The sequence below is a fragment of the Octodon degus genome, unplaced genomic scaffold (genome assembly GCF_000260255.1).
Source record: "Octodon degus isolate 3935 unplaced genomic scaffold, OctDeg1.0 scaffold00020, whole genome shotgun sequence".
In the NCBI taxonomy this organism is placed as follows: Eukaryota; Metazoa; Chordata; class Mammalia; order Rodentia; family Octodontidae; genus Octodon; species Octodon degus.
Genome location: NW_004524596.1, coordinates 3,917,494 through 3,923,868, shown reverse-complemented (window position 1 = coordinate 3,923,868; position 6,375 = coordinate 3,917,494). Strand labels below are relative to the sequence as shown.

General features: G+C 37.5%; 1 non-coding gene across 1 annotated transcript; it reads right to left on the bottom strand.

Annotated features, from left to right (window-relative positions):
• Window positions 1–527: 527 nt before the first annotated feature.
• LOC111815752 lies at window positions 528–662 on the bottom strand. Its single transcript, XR_002820395.1, has one exon. It is a non-coding gene; the product is annotated as a small nucleolar RNA SNORA70 (small nucleolar RNA).
• Window positions 663–6,375: the final 5,713 nt, after the last annotated feature.

Sequence of the window (6,375 nt, the reverse complement as noted above, 5' to 3'; positions counted from 1 at the left end):
GCATTGTCTCTTTGTTCAGAGTTGTTTGTCTATTCTTGAATTTTTCTATTCCAAATGAAGTGAATTTTGAATAGATCATGGGTATGGTGCTTTCTTTCGGTGGAGACTGAGATATGATTTTATGATGAATTTCCTAAGAGGGATTGGGGACACACAGTACACTGGAATCCTTCAGAAGTTTAAGGTCCACTACTTGTTTAGGAGACTAGGTTGGAATAGTATCCACTCAGAAGGCATCAGGAATGAGGCATTCCTTGGCCACTGTACCTTCAAATTCATCTATGTTGAATTTATGGAAGCACCACTTCTTGGAAATGTGGATCTTCAGGGAACCTTAATTCATTCCTGAGTAGGGCCTCTACTGAATAGGGCCACATATTCTTTGTTCTGGACCATGATAGAGATGGACATGATGAACTATCTGATAAGAACTAGGCCCCTGGGCTCCCTGAAGACATCATGTATGCCTATCTTGAGATTAGACTTGAGAAGACAGAAGACCAGATATACAACCACTCAGAAGGCAGCAGCATCCCTAAGGCCCCTTCAGACAGCCTGTACAAGAAACAGCCTGAACACCCTACCAATGGGGTTGCTAATGGTAGACACTGCACATTGTGTACCCACCAGCAAATGAACACCGTTGGCTTCACTGACTGCCACTGGGTCAGGTCTTTCTTAGGTTCATCCTTTGTCTCCTTTTCATGGAAGGAAGGGTATCAGGTGGCACCTATCATCCTCTAAAGAATCACCTGTGATTAAAGACAATCCTCAGTTTCAGAGTCAAACCTGTTTTGAGGGCTTCTCCCACCCAATAATATGGTGGCGAAAAAAAAAAAAAAAACTGGCAAAAGGATTGCACTACTTGTCTCATCTTGAGACAACTGTGAAGAGTTATTCTGGTCTCAAAGTTCCATGGAAGGTGGGTCAAGCTTTGAGACTAATCCACAACCCTAAATGCTCCTTTGTTCAATCCTGTTTCCTTCTCTTTCTGGAAGTATTGACCCAAAAATACTGTTAAATTTTTTTGCTTTTAAGAAACTATTATTTTAAAAAGAATATATTAATTTATAGAACTAGTACCCATTTAAAAGAACAAGATGAGGGGTGTACAAGAAAAAAATTAATTAAGGTTTATTGAAAGTGTTAGTATTTAATTATTTGACCTATCTCACCTGCCTGCATGATAGCCTGAACAACAGATTTGATGATAAAAATGTGTAATACGGAAACCATTGCTATATTTTGATTTTTGTTTTGTAATTCTGTACCATATCTATTTTTGTTTGTTACTCTGTTTCTGCTATTTGTTTTTACTCTTTCAAATAAAATTAAAACTAAGAAAAAAAGGTACTATTAAATTAACTGCCAGCATAATCATCTTCATCTCAGAGATCTGCTTCTTATAGAAGTCAGTGTTAAGGGCTGGGGAAAGAGCTCAGGGGCACAACGCCTTCCTGGCAAGCGCATGATCCTAAGTTTAATTCCTGGTTAAAAAAAAAAAAAGTCAGTGTCAAAAGTAATATGAGAACACACATTACAGGATAAGATTTTTAGAGCTGGGAGTCAAACCTTGCTGTGAATGAAAAAGTTTATGGCAAGTACAAAAGCATTTTAGGAAAATTAGTTGGTTAATCTGCCTTGGTAGAGAAACAGTAATTATAGTTTTATGAGAACAACCTATCATATACTTGGCTCTGCAACCTTCCAAGTAATGAGATAAAGAAGAATGGCAGAAATGCACCAGAGGAGAAAAATTATACATTTAGGATTTAGCCTGAGCATGACCAGAGACCTTAAATTAATTATATAGATAAGTATCTCAGATTTTGCACAGCTCAAAAGCACATCCTCTTCAGTTCACTTCATCACCTGGTCACTTTCTTATGATTAATGATGGTGGAGAAAATAATCCATGCTTGTTTTACTTATCAATGTGCTTAGCATACAGGACTAGATATAGAATATAGATAAAATTTAGGTTCTACTCTGGGTTAAAGTAAAAATTACCTGAAATTATACATATATGAAATGATTTGCAAAATGGCCAAAGTTTGAAAATTGAAGCATAAATGTCTTTATAACTTCATTTGAAGCCTATCTGAAAAATTCCATGATTGATGAGAACGCTTCAATTATTGGCATATAGATGGGTTTTAAATATGAACACAAAGTATAAAAATCTTTGTGTTAGCTGGATGTGGTAGTGCACACCTGTAATCCTGGTTCTCAGGAGGCTGAGGCAGGAACATTGTTGCAAGTTCTAGACAAGCCTAGGCTAAAAAGTGTGTTCAAGCCCAGCATGTTCAAGGCCAACCTGAACTGCATAGGGAGACCATGTCTCAAAAAAAATCTTTATATTGAACGTTAATGCTCATTGGTAATTATTCACCATGGAAGAGGCATTTTTTTGTATTTTTAGGGAAGTGTCTACAAGACGTTCAGGGTCTCGCTACTAGATCAGACTTGTAGTGATTCTCCTGTTTAAAGCCTCCCAAGTGCTAGGATTACAGGTGTGTATCACCGTGCCCAGTCTCAATTGCACTCTCTGCATGCCCCATGGACAAGGCCAGCATGGAAGGCCCAGGGATCGAACCTCAGGCCCCTGTAAATGCTTGCAAGTGCTTTAACACGCTGAGCTATTTGGCTGGCCCTGGAAGAGGTACTTAATAGCCAAGTAGGTAATGCTTTGTCTAGCTGGTATCAGCCATCCATTGTTATTCCCTCTCCACTTCTGGCACAATGAATGATCAGAATAGTGTGGTCTGGGACAGAGATCTAGTCAACAACATGAATCCCTAGTCATCAATCTAGTGTAGATACTGCAACTGATGTATGCCTGTGCTCTCAGCAGCATCATTTAAATCTAACTTCCAGATGTGGTCCCATCCCTCAAAGAGACAGATTGTCCCTTTTCCAATAGGTTCCCTTCTTGAAAATCCTTGGCTCTGGGCCTGTAACTATTTTTACGAGAACTGATGTATGTCTTATTAAGAGTTTTCCTTTCATGCTTGAAGAACCTCTTTTAGGATCACTTTGCAGGGATTTTAAAATTTTTGATGTACATTTGACATCCTAAGCAATAATATGGGCAAGGAAATTATTTTGATAAAGCAGTATGCATGCTGACATGGTTTCATATGATCATATGACATACCAACAACCTAAGATTAGTCAGTGTTTAAGAACAATGTGGTGCCTTGTTGATGGTATGGCTGGGCTTTATACAAACAAGCACTGAGAACATCTTCCTGGCAGTAAGCACACACTGATTCAAAGACAATGATGCTGCACTGTACTGATGACAGGTGAAATATGTGATTTGCGGAACTTCTGATAGGATCAGTGCCTAGGTGGCTAAAGCCTGTGTGACCTTTGGAAATTTGCTTTTTACATCTCCTAACTCTCTAGGTCATGTTTTTCACAGAAATAACACATCCACTAGGAGACTTAACAAGAGTCAAATTGAAGTGATTCTTTGTTTTGTTTTGATGTATTTGGTTGTTGGAGATTCTCACTCACAGCTTGGACTCAAGGTGATCCTCCTGCTTTCAGCCTCCCCAGCACTAGGATTACAGACCTGAGCCGTATGTCCAGACTCTGGACTGCCCATCCCACTTTAGGGCAGGACTGGTGTGGCACGTGGTGCTGGGGAACCATAGTCCCTGCACTTGCCTAAGCTTGCCTAAGCAGGCACTTCAGTCCACTGAGCTATCTCTGCAGCCCCCAAATTGAAATTTAAGTAACAATACTAATTTATTGCATGCCCAACTCTGATTTAGAATTTTCTTCCAAGAACATAAATCTTATAATAGAAACTTACTTGACTTCTCTTTTCTCAATTTTTACCCTTCTTGATGATGAATAGCAGTCCAAAATGAGTTTCCATGGTAACTGAAACAATAGACAATGAAATGCTAAGCTAAATACTTTATAGCATTTGGAAATTTAATTAGCTACTTGGTTCCCTTATTACTTTTCCTTCCAAAGGGATAAAGTGACAATTGATAGAATTTACTACTAACACAAATAGATTAGGCAATCTCTTTCTTATTCATAAGGGTAAATGAAATCATGAGAAAAAGACAACATTGAAATATTCTATTTCTCTTGATTACTGGATCCCACACTACCTGAAATACTTGAAGAGCAAAGTTTCACTTCAACATTTGCTTCAGTAATTCTAACTTATCCTTTAGGACTGAACAGTTAATAAAAATTGGCAGATCACATACAGTTCAATAACATGGTGGCCATATTTGGAAATAATAAATTTTGGAACTGAATGCAATTCTACATTGTTTGAAGCAGTTATTACAGTCTAGAAAGTGAGAAGTATGATTGAAGTTGAGTTTAAAATACAAGTTGCAGTCAATACTACAGAAGGAGAGAGAAGAAATTTTAGTAACGAAAGTCACATATATATATTTATGAGATAATAAAACTGTGGTGGTTCTGGATAAACTGATGGAAGATGGATTAAATTTACAGATGTAATATAAAATATATACATATATATATAATTTAGGATGAAGAAGGTCATATGTACAAATATGGTTTGGTTTGCTTCTGGCGCAGTTACATGGATTGCATGGAAATTCTATCTGGCCTGGGTCTTGTGTGGCCCATTGGGGACCCTGTTATTACTGCTGAAAACAAAATCTGTTGTTTATGTAGACATAATATTTTCAGTTTGCTTCCCATAGGAATTATGTTTAAATACTTGGAAAGGGAAAAAGTTTAAAAACTTGGACAGGGAAATTTGGATCTAGAATAATTTAGAAGCAGCCCCACTAGATGGCATGTTAATGGTTTCTGTGGCAATCCTTTCCAAATAAGGACGGAAAATGTATTTTTGGTCATTAGTTTTATTTTCTCATCAACATATTCAATCTCTGCTTCAACAGATTTCAGAGTCTATCTACAATAATCTGTAAGTAAAATAAGAGATTTTATGAGGACAAAGAAGATCAGAACCATGAGGTAAACCACACATAAACTTATAGGCTAGAATATTGACCAACCATTTCTTAAAAATCCAAGAAAACTTTAGCAATAGATTGGTCTGATACCTGTCTGCAAATGTACTTTATTTCTATGTCTTTGTCTTCTGGCCTGATAATCTATTTGCCTCTGTCTGTTTATTTCACTGGCTACCAGCTCCATTCAACTCAAGTACACTACTTTATACTTTGATCACTTTGTCTGGAATTTAAACAGTGTTCCTTTAAAAAAGATTCAGAGACAGAAGCAAAGAAAGATGCACAAGAAACATGCATGATGGTATGGTCAAGTGAGAATTTAAATACAGGTCTTACCTGCAATGACAGTACATACGTCCAGTAAGGTAGACTGTTAGCCAATGCTTATATTCATTTAGGAATACTAACATTTGATTTAGGACTAGCACCCTGAGACTTTACCCTATAATGGTGACTAGAACTTCAATTTGTCAACTTTTTATGTTATTGATTTTGCATATAAGTGAAAGGGATTTGTTGCTTTCTGAATCATGCCTTCAAGAGAAGTTATTCATCCTCCACTTCTTTTTTCTCTTTTCTGATTTCCAGTAAACAGACCTCAGAAATAAAAGCTGTGCATAGAACCCAGAAAATAATCCCTCAAATTCCACCTTCTTTCACTGTATCTCTGGAGTTCTATAGAAATATAGTGTGGCTCATAAGAACACATGAACCATACAATTAAATAATAAAGTCAAAGGTCAGAAAGTGTTGTAGTTTGACACATAAATGACACTAGAAAGGCTGGTGAGAGAGCTCTTCTGACCTATTGGACCAAGCACCACATGAGGCAGCCCTGCCCTGGGTGTGCTGAGCAGGCCACCAGACCAGGCATAGAGGCGCAGGCCTGTAATGCAGGCACTGGGGAGGATGAAAACAAGAGGATCATTATGAGTCCAAGCTGTGTGGTGAGACATTAAAATAAATAAATAAATGGCTTGAGGCATCTTTAGTAAAAAATATATTTCAAAGATACAGTGAGAGGTGCACAGTTTATTTAGAAGAATTCAAAGGAGAGACCAAAAGAAGAAGAAGGAGAAGAAGAAGAAGAAGAAGAAGAAGAAGAAGAAGAAGAAGAAGAAGAAGAAGAAGAAGAAGAAGAAATTCATCTATCTTTGTATGCTGTAAATGATTTTCACCAAAGTATTGTTGACATAAAATAATGTTTACAATTTGATTGATTCTGATACGTGCATAACCTGTGAGATACAACCATAACCAAGATAATGAACATTTCTATCACTTCTAAAGTCTCAATTAGGGGCTGGTGAGATGGCTCAGTGGTCTAAAGCACCTACTTAGAACAAGCTTAGCAAAGCACAGAGACTGCGGTTCAATCCCCCAGCACCACATG